Source organism: Heliangelus exortis, chromosome 16, assembly GCF_036169615.1.
Source record: "Heliangelus exortis chromosome 16, bHelExo1.hap1, whole genome shotgun sequence".
Taxonomy (NCBI): domain Eukaryota; kingdom Metazoa; phylum Chordata; class Aves; order Apodiformes; family Trochilidae; genus Heliangelus; species Heliangelus exortis.
The window spans coordinates 427,057-439,624 of NC_092437.1; positions in this window are offsets into that span (position 1 = coordinate 427,057).

Genomic DNA, 12,568 nt, shown 5'->3' on the forward strand with positions numbered 1-12,568 from the left:
TAGTTGCGTGTGTTTTGCAGTCTCAGTCGTTCGGATTTTGGGGCCCTTTGAGCAATATTGGAGAATGGCTGCCGAGGGCCGGTAGATTCGAGGTTTGTGGTCAAAGGCAAAGCCGTAGGCCGATCGTTGGTGGTGCTGTGGGTGGTGTACCATGTGAGGGTTAGGGCCAGCCAAAGTTTTCAGTGGTCACTCTTTGCATGTGGTTCGCAGTCTCAGTCGTTCGGATTTTGGGGCCCTTTGAGCAATATTGGAGAATGGCTGCCGAGGGCCGGTAGATTCGAGGTTTGTGGTCAAACGCAAAGCCGTAGGCCGATCGTTGGTGGTGCTGTGGGTGGGGTACCATGTGAGGGTTAGGGCCAGCCAAAGTTTTCAGTGGTCACTCTTTGCATGTGTTTTGCAGTCTCAGTCGTTCGGATTTTGGGGCCCTTTGAGCAATATTGGAGAATGGCTGCCAAGGGCCGGTAGATTCGAGGTTTGTGGTCAAAGGCAAAGCCGTAGGCCGATCGTTGGTGGTGCTGTGGGTGGGGTACCATGTGAGGGTTAGGGCCAGCCAAAGTTTTCAGTGGTCACTCTTTGCATGTGTTTTGCAGTCTCAGTCGTTCGGATTTTGGGGCCCTTTGAGCAATATTGGAGAATGGCTGCCGAGGGCCGGTAGATTCGAGGTTTGTGGTCAAAGGCAAAGCCGTAGGCCGATCGTTGGTGGTGCTGTGGGTGGGGTACCATGTGAGGGTTAGGGCCAGCCAAAGTTTTCAGTGGTCACTCTTTGCATGTGTTTTGCAGTCTCAGTCGTTCGGATTTTGGGGCCCTTTGAGCAATATTGGAGAATGGCTGCCGAGGGCCGGTAGATTCGAGGTTTGTGGTCAAACGCAAAGCCGTAGGCCTATCGTTGGTGGTGCTGTGGGTGGGGTACCATGTGAGGGTTAGGGCCAGCCAAAGTTTTCAGTGGTCACTCTTTGCATGTGTTTTGCAGTCTCAGTCGTTCGGATTTTGGGGCCCTTTGAGCAATATTGGAGAATGGCTGCCGAGGGCCGGTAGATTCGAGGTTTGTGGTCAAAGGCAAAGCCGTAGGCCGATCGTTGGTGGTGCTGTGGGTGGGGTACCATGTGAGGGTTAGGGCCAGCCAAAGTTTTCAGTGGTCACTCTTTGCATGTGTTTTGCAGTCTCAGTCGTTCGGATTTTGGGGCCCTTTGAGCAATATTGGAGAATGGCTGCCGAGGGCTGGTAGATTCGAGGTTTGTGGTCAAAAAGGCAAAGCCGTAGGCCGATCGTTGGTGGTGCTGTGGGTGGGGTACCATGTGAGGGTTAGGGTCAGCCAAAGTTTTCAGTGGTCACTCTTTGCATGTGTTTTGCAGTCTCAGTCGTTCGGATTTTGGGGCCCTTTGAGCAATATTGGAGAATGGCTGCCGAGGGCTGGTAGATTCGAGGTTTGTGGTCAAACGCAAAGCCATAGGCCGATCGTTGGTGGTGCTGTGGGTGGGGTACCATGTGAGGGTTAGGGCCAGCCAAAGTTTTCAGTGGTCACGCTTTGCATGTGGTTCGCAGTCTCAGTCGTTCGGATTTTGGGGCCCTTTGAGCAATATTGGAGAATGGCTGCCGAGGGCTGGTATATTCGAGGTTTGTGGTCAAAGGCAAAGCCGTAGGCCGATGGTTGGTGGTGCTGTGGGTGGGGTACCATGTGAGGGTTAGGGCCAGCCAAAGTTTTCAGTGGTCACTCTTTGCATGTGTTTTGCAGTCTCAGTCGTTCGGATTTTGGGGCCCTTTGAGCAATATTGGGGAATGGCTGCCGAGGGCCGGTAGATTCGAGGTTTGTGGTCAAAGGCAAAGCCGTAGGCCGATCGTTGGTGGTGCTGTGGGTGGTGTACCATGTGAGGGTTAAGGCCAGCCAAAGTTTTCAGTGGTCACTCTTTGCATGTGTTTTGCAGTCTCAGTCGTTCGGATTTTGGGGCCCTTTGAGCAATATTGGAGAATGGCTGCCGAGGGCCGGTAGATTCGAGGTTTGTGGTCAAAGGCAAAGCCGTAGGCCGATCGTTGGTGGTGCTGTGGGTGGGGTACCATGTGAGGGTTAGGGCCAGCCAAAGTTTTCAGTGGTCACTCTTTGCATGTGTTTTGCAGTCTCAGTCGTTCGGATTTTGGGGCCCTTTGAGCAATATTGGAGAATGGCTGCCGAGGGCCGGTAGATTCGAGGTTTGTGGTCAAACGCAAAGCCGTAGGCCTATCGTTGGTGGTGCTGTGGGTGGGGTACCATGTGAGGGTTAGGGCCAGCCAAAGTTTTCAGTGGTCACTCTTTGCATGTGTTTTGCAGTCTCAGTCGTTCGGATTTTGGGGCCCTTTGAGCAATATTGGAGAATGGCTGCCGAGGGCCGGTAGATTCGAGGTTTGTGGTCAAAGGCAAAGCCGTAGGCCGATCGTTGGTGGTGCTGTGAGTGGGGTACCATGTGAGGGTTAGGGCCAGCCAAAGTTTTCAGTGGTCACTCTTTGCATGTGTTTTGCAGTCTCAGTCGTTCGGATTTTGGGGCCCTTTGAGCAATATTGGAGAATGGCTGCCGAGGGCTGGTAGATTCGAGGTTTGTGGTCAAAGGCAAAGCCGTAGGCCGATCGTTGGTGGTGCTGTGGGTGGGGTACCATGTGAGGGTTAGGGCCAGCCAAAGTTTTCAGTGGTCACTCTTTGCATGTGTTTTGCAGTCTCAGTCGTTCGGATTTTGGGGCCCTTTGAGCAATATTGGAGAATGGCTGCCGAGGGCCGGTAGATTCGAGGTTTGTGGTCAAAGGCAAAGCCGTAGGCCGATCGTTGGTGGTGCTGTCGGTGGTGTACCATGTGAGGGTTAAGGCCAGCCAAAGTTTTCAGTGGTCACTCTTTGCATGTGTTTTGCAGTCTCAGTCGTTCGGATTTTGGGGCCCTTTGAGCAATATTGGAGAATGGCTGCCGAGGGCCGGTAGATTCGAGGTTTGTGGTCAAAGGCAAAGCCGTAGGCCGATCGTTGGTGGTGCTGTGGGTGGGGTACCATGTGAGGGTTAGGGCCAGCCAAAGTTTTCAGTGGTCACTCTTTGCATGTGTTTTGCAGTCTCAGTCGTTCGGATTTTGGGGCCCTTTGAGCAATATTGGAGAATGGCTGCCGAGGGCCGGTAGATTCGAGGTTTGTGGTCAAACGCAAAGCCGTAGGCCTATCGTTGGTGGTGCTGTGGGTGGGGTACCATGTGAGGGTTAGGGCCAGCCAAAGTTTTCAGTGGTCACTCTTTGCATGTGTTTTGCAGTCTCAGTCGTTCGGATTTTGGGGCCCTTTGAGCAATATTGGAGAATGGCTGCCGAGGGCCGGTAGATTCGAGGTTTGTGGTCAAAGGCAAAGCCGTAGGCCGATCGTTGGTGGTGCTGTGAGTGGGGTACCATGTGAGGGTTAGGGCCAGCCAAAGTTTTCAGTGGTCACTCTTTGCATGTGTTTTGCAGTCTCAGTCGTTCGGATTTTGGGGCCCTTTGAGCAATATTGGAGAATGGCTGCCGAGGGCTGGTAGATTCGAGGTTTGTGGTCAAAGGCAAAGCCGTAGGCCGATCGTTGGTGGTGCTGTGGGTGGGGTACCATGTGAGGGTTAGGGCCAGCCAAAGTTTTCAGTGGTCACTCTTTGCATGTGTTTTGCAGTCTCAGTCGTTCGGATTTTGGGGCCCTTTGAGCAATATTGGAGAATGGCTGCCGAGGGCCGGTAGATTCGAGGTTTGTGGTCAAAGGCAAAGCCGTAGGCCGATCGTTGGTGGTGCTGTGGGTGGTGTACCATGTGAGGGTTAAGGCCAGCCAAAGTTTTCAGTGGTCACTCTTTGCATGTGTTTTGCAGTCTCAGTCGTTCGGATTTTGGGGCCCTTTGAGCAATATTGGAGAATGGCTGCCGAGGGCCGGTAGATTCGAGGTTTGTGGTCAAAGGCAAAGCCGTAGGCCGATCGTTGGTGGTGCTGTGGGTGGGGTACCATGTGAGGGTTAGGGCCAGCCAAAGTTTTCAGTGGTCACTCTTTGCATGTGTTTTGCAGTCTCAGTCGTTCGGATTTTGGGGCCCTTTGAGCAATATTGGAGAATGGCTGCCGAGGGCCGGTAGATTCGAGGTTTGTGGTCAAAGGCAAAGCCGTAGGCCTATCGTTGGTGGTGCTGTGGGTGGGGTACCATGTGAGGGTTAGGGCCAGCCAAAGTTTTCAGTGGTCACTCTTTGCATGTGTTTTGCAGTCTCAGTCGTTCGGATTTTGGGGCCCTTTGAGCAATATTGGAGAATGGCTGCCGAGGGCCGGTAGATTCGAGGTTTGTGGTCAAAGGCAAAGCCGTAGGCCAATCGTTGGTGGTGCTGTGGGTGGGGTACCATGTGAGGGTTAGGGCCAGCCAAAGTTTTCAGTGGTCACTCTTTGCATGTGTTTTGCAGTCTCAGTCGTTCGGATTTTGGGGCCCTTTGAGCAATATTGGAGAATGGCTGCCGAGGGCCGGTAGATTCGAGGTTTGTGGTCAAAGGCAAAGCCGTAGGCCGATCGTTGGTGGTGCTGTGGGTGGGGTACCATGTGAGGGTTAGGGCCAGCCAAAGTTTTCAGTGGTCACTCTTTGCATGTGTTTTGCAGTCTCAGTCGTTCGGATTTTGGGGCCCTTTGAGCAATATTGGAGAATGGCTGCCGAGGGCTGGTAGATTCGAGGTTTGTGGTCAAAGGCAAAGCCGTAGGCCGATCGTTGGTGGTGCTGTGGGTGGGGTACCATGTGAGGGTTAGGGCCAGCCAAAGTTTTCAGTGGTCACGCTTTGCATGTGTTTTGCAGTCTCAGTCGTTCGGATTTTGGGGCCCTTTGAGCAATATTGGAGAATGGCTGCCGAGGGCCGGTAGATTCGAGGTTTGTGGTCAAACGCAAAGCCGTAGGCCGATCGTTGGTGGTGCTGTGGGTGGGGTACCATGTGAGGGTTAGGGCCAGCCAAAGTTTTCAGTGGTCACGCTTTGCATGTGGTTCGCAGTCTCAGTCGTTCAGATTTTGGGGCCCTTTGAGCAATATTGGAGAATGGCTGCCGAGGGCCGGTAGATTCGAGGTTTGTGGTCAAAGGCAAAGCCGTAGGCCGATCGTTGGTGGTGCTGTGGGTGGGGTACCATGTGAGGGTTAGGGCCAGCCAAAGTTTTCAGTGGTCACTCTTTGCATGTGTTTTGCAGTCTCAGTCGTTCGGATTTTGGGGCCCTTTGAGCAATATTGGAGAATGGCTGCCGAGGGCCGGTAGATTCGAGGTTTGTGGTCAAACGCAAAGCCGTAGGCCGATCGTTGGTGGTGCTGTGGGTGGGGTACCATGTGAGGGTTAGGGCCAGCCAAAGTTTTCAGTGGTCACTCTTTGCATGTGTTTTGCAGTCTCAGTCGTTCGGATTTTGGGGCCCTTTGAGCAATATTGGAGAATGGCTGCCGAGGGCCGGTAGATTCGAGGTTTGTGGTCAAAGGCAAAGCCGTAGGCCAATCGTTGGTGGTGCTGTGGGTGGGGTACCATGTGAGGGTTAGGGCCAGCCAAAGTTTTCAGTGGTCACTCTTTGCATGTGTTTTGCAGTCTCAGTCGTTCGGATTTTGGGGCCCTTTGAGCAATATTGGAGAATGGCTGCCGAGGGCCGGTAGATTCGAGGTTTGTGGTCAAAGGCAAAGCCGTAGGCCGATCGTTGGTGGTGCTGTGGGTGGGGTACCATGTGAGGGTTAGGGCCAGCCAAAGTTTTCAGTGGTCACTCTTTGCATGTGTTTTGCAGTCTCAGTCGTTCGGATTTTGGGGCCCTTTGAGCAATATTGGAGAATGGCTGCCGAGGGCCGGTAGATTCGAGGTTTGTGGTCAAACGCAAAGCCGTAGGCCTATCGTTGGTGGTGCTGTGGGTGGGGTACCATGTGAGGGTTAGGGCCAGCCAAAGTTTTCAGTGGTCACTCTTTGCATGTGTTTTGCAGTCTCAGTCGTTCGGATTTTGGGGCCCTTTGAGCAATATTGGAGAATGGCTGCCGAGGGCTGGTAGATTCGAGGTTTGTGGTCAAAGGCAAAGCCGTAGGCCGATCGTTGGTGGTGCTGTGGGATGGGTACCATGTGAGGGTTAGGGCCAGCCAAAGTTTTCAGTGGTCACTCTTTGCATGTGTTTTGCAGTCTCAGTCGTTCGGATTTTGGGGCCCTTTGAGCAATATTGGAGAATGGCTGCCGAGGGCTGGTAGATTCGAGGTTTGTGGTCAAAGGCAAAGCCGTAGGCCGATCGTTGGTGGTGCTGTGGGTGGGGTACCATGTCAGGGTTAGGGCCAGCCAAAGTTTTCAGTGGTCACGCTTTGCATGTGTTTTGCAGTCTCAGTCGTTCGGATTTTGGGGCCCTTTGAGCAATATTGGAGAATGGCTGCCGAGGGCCGGTAGATTCGAGGTTTGTGGTCAAACGCAAAGCCGTAGGCCGATCGTTGGTGGTGCTGTGGGTGGGGTACCATGTGAGGGTTAGGGCCAGCCAAAGTTTTCAGTGGTCACGCTTTGCATGTGGTTCGCAGTCTCAGTCGTTCGGATTTTGGGGCCCTTTGAGCAATATTGGAGAATGGCTGCCGAGGGCCGGTAGATTCGAGGTTTGTGGTCAAAGGCAAAGCCGTAGGCCGATCGTTTGTGGTGCTGTGAGTGGGGTACCATGTGAGGGTTAGGGCCAGCCAAAGTTTTCAGTGGTCACTCTTTGCATGTGTTTTGCAGTCTCAGTCGTTCGGATTTTGGGGCCCTTTGAGCAATATTGGAGAATGGCTGCCGAGGGCCGGTAGATTCGAGGTTTGTGGTCAAAGGCAAAGCCGTAGGCCGATCGTTGGTGGTGCTGTGGGTGGGGTACCATGTGAGGGTTAAGGCCAGCCAAAGTTTTCAGTGGTCACTCGTTGCGTGTGTTTTGCAGTCTCAGTCGTTCGGATTTTGGGGCCCTTTGAGCAATATTGGAGAATGGCTGCCGAGGGCCGGTAGATTCGAGGTTTGTGGTCAAAGGCAAAGCCGTAGGCCGATCGTTGGTGGTGCTGTGGGTGGGGTACCATGTGAGGGTTAGGGCCAGCCAAAGTTTTCAGTGGTCACTCTTTGCATGTGGTTCGCAGTCTCAGTCGTTCGGATTTTGGGGCCCTTTGAGCAATATTGGAGAATGGCTGCCGAGGGCCGGTAGATTCGAGGTTTGTGGTCAAACGCAAAGCCGTAGGCCGATCGTTGGTGGTGCTGTGGGTGGGGTACCATGTGAGGGTTAGGGCCAGCCAAAGTTTTCAGTGGTCACTCTTTGCATGTGTTTTGCAGTCTCAGTCGTTCGGATTTTGGAGCCCTTTGAGCAATATTGGAGAATGGCTGCCGAGGGCCGGTAGATTCGAGGTTTGTGGTCAAAGGCAAAGCCGTAGGCCGATCGTTGGTGGTGCTGTGGGTGGGGTACCATGTGAGTGTTAGGGCCAGCCAAAGTTTTCAGTGGTCACTCTTTGCATGTGTTTTGCAGTCTCAGTCGTTCGGATTTTGGGGCCCTTTGAGCAATATTGGAGAATGGCTGCCGAGGGCCGGTAGATTCGAGGTTTGTGGTCAAAGGCAAAGCCGTAGGCCGATCGTTGGTGGTGCTGTGGGTGGGGTACCATGTGAGGGTTAGGGCCAGCCAAAGTTTTCAGTGGTCACGCTTTGCATGTGTTTTGCAGTCTCAGTCGTTCGGATTTTGGGGCCCTTTGAGCAATATTGGAGAATGGCTGCCGAGGGCCGGTAGATTCGAGGTTTGTGGTCAAACGCAAAGCCGTAGGCCTATCGTTGGTGGTGCTGTGGGTGGGGTACCATGTGAGGGTTAGGGCCAGCCAAAGTTTTCAGTGGTCACTCTTTGCATGTGTTTTGCAGTCTCAGTCGTTCGGATTTTGGGGCCCTTTGAGCAATATTGGAGAATGGCTGCCGAGGGCCGGTAGATTCGAGGTTTGTGGTCAAAGGCAAAGCCGTAGGCCGATCGTTGGTGGTGCTGTGGGTGGGGTACCATGTGAGGGTTAGGGCCAGCCAAAGTTTTCAGTGGTCACTCTTTGCATGTGGTTCGCAGTCTCAGTCGTTCGGATTTTGGGGCCCTTTGAGCAATATTGGAGAATGGCTGCCGAGGGCCGGTAGATTCGAGGTTTGTGGTCAAACGCAAAGCCGTAGGCCGATCGTTGGTGGTGCTGTGGGTGGGGTACCATGTGAGGGTTAGGGCCAGCCAAAGTTTTCAGTGGTCACTCTTTGCATGTGTTTTGCAGTCTCAGTCGTTCGGATTTTGGGGCCCTTTGAGCAATATTGGAGAATGGCTGCCGAGGACCGGTAGATTCGAGGTTTGTGGTCAAAGGCAAAGCCGTAGGCCGATCGTTGGTGGTGCTGTGGGTGGGGTACCATGTGAGGGTTAGGGCCAGCCAAAGTTTTCAGTGGTCACTCTTTGCATGTGTTTTGCAGTCTCAGTCGTTCGGATTTTGGGGCCCTTTGAGCAAAATTGGAGAATGGCTGCCGAGGGCCGGTAGATTCGAGGTTTGTGGTCAAAGGCAAAGCCGTAGGCCGATCGTTGGTGGTGCTGTGGGTGGGGTACCATGTGAGGGTTAGGGTCAGCCAAAGTTTTCAGTGGTCACTCTTTGCATGTGTTTTGCAGTCTCAGTCGTTCGGATTTTGGGGCCCTTTGAGCAATATTGGAGAATGGCTGCCGAGGGCTGGTAGATTCGAGGTTTGTGGTCAAAGGCAAAGCCGTAGGCCAATCGTTGGTGGTGCTGTGGGTGGGGTACCATGTGAGGGTTAGGGCCAGCCAAAGTTTTCAGTGGTCACGCTTTGCATGTGGTTCGCAGTCTCAGTCGTTCGGATTTTGGGGCCCTTTGAGCAATATTGGAGAATGGCTGCCGAGGGCTGGTATATTCGAGGTTTGTGGTCAAACGCAAAGCCGTAAGCCGATCGTTGGTGGTGCTGTGGGTGGGGTAACATGTGAGGGTTAGGGCCAGCCAAAATTTTCAGTGGTCACTCTTTGCATGTGTTTTGCAGTCTCAGTCGTTCGGATTTTGGGGCCCTTTGAGCAATATTGGAGAATGGCTGCCGAGGGCCGGTAGATTCGAGGTTTGTGGTCAAAGGCAAAGCCGTAGGCCGATCGTTGGTGGTGCTGTGGGTGGGGTACCATGTGAGGGTTAGGGCCAGCCAAAGTTTTCAGTGGTCACTCTTTGCATGTGTTTTGCAGTCTCAGTCGTTCGGATTTTGGGGCCCTTTGAGCAAAATTGGAGAATGGCTGCCGAAGGCCGGTAGATTCGAGGTTTGTGGTAAAAGGCAAAGCCGTAGGCCGATCGTTGGTGGTGCTGTGGGTGGGGTACCATGTGAGGGTTAGGGCCAGCCAAAGTTTTCAGTGGTCACTCTTTGCATGTGTTTTGCAGTCTCAGTCGTTCGGATTTTGGGGCCCTTTGAGCAATATTGGAGAATGGCTGCCGAGGGCTGGTAGATTCAAGGTTTGTGGTCAAAGGCAAAGCCGTAGGCCGATCGTTGGTGGTGCTGTGGGTGGGGTACCATGTGAGGGTTAGGGCCAGCCAAAGTTTTCAGTGGTCACGCTTTGCATGTGGTTCGCAGTCTCAGTCGTTCGGATTTTGGGGCCCTTTGAGCAATATTGGAGAATGGCTGCCGAGGGATGGTAGATTCGAGGTTTGTGGTCAAAGGCAAAGCCGTAGGCCGATCGTTTGTGGTGCTGTGAGTGGGGTACCATGTGAGGGTTAGGGCCAGCCAAAGTTTTCAGTGGTCACTCTTTGCATGTGTTTTGCAGTCTCAGTCGTTCGGATTTTGGGGCCCTTTGAGCAATATTGGAGAATGGCTGCCGAGGGCCGGTAGATTCGAGGTTTGTGGTCAAACGCAAAGCCGTAGGCCTATCGTTGGTGGTGCTGTGGGTGGGGTACCATGTGAGGGTTAAGGCCAGCCAAAGTTTTCAGTGGTTTCTAGTTGCGTGTGTTTTGCAGTCTCAGTCGTTCGGATTTTGGGGCCCTTTGAGCAATATTGGAGAATGGCTGCCGAGGGCCGGTAGATTCGAGGTTTGTGGTCAAACGCAAAGCCGTAGGCCGATCGTTGGTGGTGCTGTGGGTGGGGTACCATGTGAGGGTTAAGGCCAGCCAAAGTTTTCAGTGGTTTCTAGTTGCGTGTGTTTTGCAGTCTCAGTCGTTCGGATTTTGGGGCCCTTTGAGCAATATTGGAGAATGGCTGCCGAGGGCCGGTAGATTCGAGGTTTGTGGTCAAAGGCAAAGCCGTAGGCCGATCGTTGGTGGTGCTGTGGGTGGGGTACCATGTGAGGGTTAGGGCCAGCCAAAGTTTTCAGTGGTCACTCTTTGCATGTGGTTCGCAGTCTCAGTCGTTCGGATTTTGGGGCCCTTTGAGCAATATTGGAGAATGGCTGCCGAGGGCCGGTAGATTCGAGGTTTGTGGTCAAAGGCAAAGCCGTAGGCCGATCGTTGGTGGTGCTGTGGGTGGGGTACCATGTGAGGGTTAAGGCCAGCCAAAGTTTTCAGTGGTCACGCTTTGCATGTGGTTCGCAGTCTCAGTCGTTCGGATTTTGGGGCCCTTTGAGCAATATTGGAGAATGGCTGCTGAGGGCCGGTAGATTCGAGGTTTGTGGTCAAAGGCAAAGCCGTAGGCCGATCGTTGGTGGTGCTGTGGGTGGGGTACCATGTGAGGGTTAGGGCCAGCCAAAGTTTTCAGTGGTCACTCTTTGCATGTGGTTCGCAGTCTCAGTCGTTCGGATTTTGGGGCCCTTTGAGCAATATTGGAGAATGGCTGCCGAGGGCCGGTAGATTCGAGGTTTGTGGTCAAACGCAAAGCCGTAGGCCGATCGTTGGTGGTGCTGTGGGTGGGGTACCATGTGAGGGTTAGGGCCAGCCAAAGTTTTCAGTGGTCACTCTTTGCATGTGTTTTGCAGTCTCAGTCGTTCGGATTTTGGAGCCCTTTGAGCAATATTGGAGAATGGCTGCCGAGGGCCGGTAGATTCGAGGTTTGTGGTCAAACGCAAAGCCGTAGGCCGATCGTTGGTGGTGCTGTGGGTGGGGTACCATGTGAGGGTTAGGGCCAGCCAAAGTTTTCAGTGGTCACTCTTTGCATGTGTTTTGCAGTCTCAGTCGTTCGGATTTTGGGGCCCTTTGAGCAATATTGGAGAATGGCTGCCGAGGGCCGGTAGATTCGAGGTTTGTGGTCAAAGGCAAAGCAGTAGGCCGATCGTTGGTGGTGCTGTGGGTGGGGTACCATGTGAGGGTTAGGGCCAGCCAAAGTTTTCAGTGGTCACGCTTTGCATGTGTTTTGCAGTCTCAGTCGTTCGGATTTTGGGGCCCTTTGAGCAATATTGGAGAATGGCTGCCGAGGGCTGGTAGATTCGAGGTTTGTGGTCAAAGGCAAAGCCGTAGGCCGATCGTTGGTGGTGCTGTGGGTGGGGTACCATGTGAGGGTTAGGGCCAGCCAAAGTTTTCAGTGGTCACGCTTTGCATGTGTTTTGCAGTCTCAGTCGTTCGGATTTTGGGGCCCTTTGAGCAATATTGGAGAATGGCTGCCGAGGGCTGGTAGATTCGAGGTTTGTGGTCAAACGCAAAGCCGTAGGCCGATCGTTTGTGGTGCTGTGAGTGGGGTACCATGTGAGGGTTAGGGCCAGCCAAAGTTTTCAGTGGTTTCTAGTTGCGTGTGTTTTGCAGTCTCAGTCGTTCGGATTTTGGGGCCCTTTGAGCAATATTGGAGAATGGCTGCCGAGGGCCGGTAGATTCGAGGTTTGTGGTCAAAGGCAAAGCCGTAGGCCGATCGTTGGTGGTGCTGTGGGTGGGATACCATGTGAGGGTTAAGGCCAGCCAAAGTTTTCAATGGTTTCTAGTTGCGTGTGTTTTGCAGTCTCAGTCGTTCGGATTTTGGGGCCCTTTGAGCAATATTGGAGAATGGCTGCCGAGGGCCGGTAGATTCGAGGTTTGTGGTCAAACGCAAAGCCGTAGGCCTATCGTTGGTGGTGCTGTGGGTGGGGTACCATGTGAGGGTTAGGGCCAGCCAAAGTTTTCAGTGGTCACTCTTTGCATGTGTTTTGCAGTCTCAGTCGTTCGGATTTTGGGGCCCTTTGAGCAATATTGGAGAATGGCTGCCGAGGGCCGGTAGATTCGAGGTTTGTGGTCAAAGGCAAAGCCGTAGGCCGATCGTTGGTGGTGCTGTGGGTGGGGTACCATGTGAGGGTTAGGGCCAGCCAAAGTTTTCAGTGGTCACTCTTTGCATGTGTTTTGCAGTCTCAGTCGTTCGGATTTTGGGGCCCTTTGAGCAATATTGGAGAATGGCTGCCGAGGGCCGGTAGATTCGAGGTTTGTGGTCAAAGGCAAAGCCGTAGGCCGATCGTTGGTGGTGCTGTGGGTGGGGTACCATGTGAGGGTTAGGGCCAGCCAAAGTTTTCAGTGGTCACTCTTTGCATGTGTTTTGCAGTCTCAGTCGTTCGGATTTTGGGGCCCTTTGAGCAATATTGGAGAATGGCTGCCGAGGGCCGGTAGATTCGAGGTTTGTGGTCAAAGGCAAAGCCGTAGGCCGATCGTTGGTGGTGCTGTGGGTGGGGTACCATGTGAGGGTTAAGGCCAGCCAAAGTTTTCAGTGGTTTCTAGTTGCGTGTGTTTTGCAGTCTCAG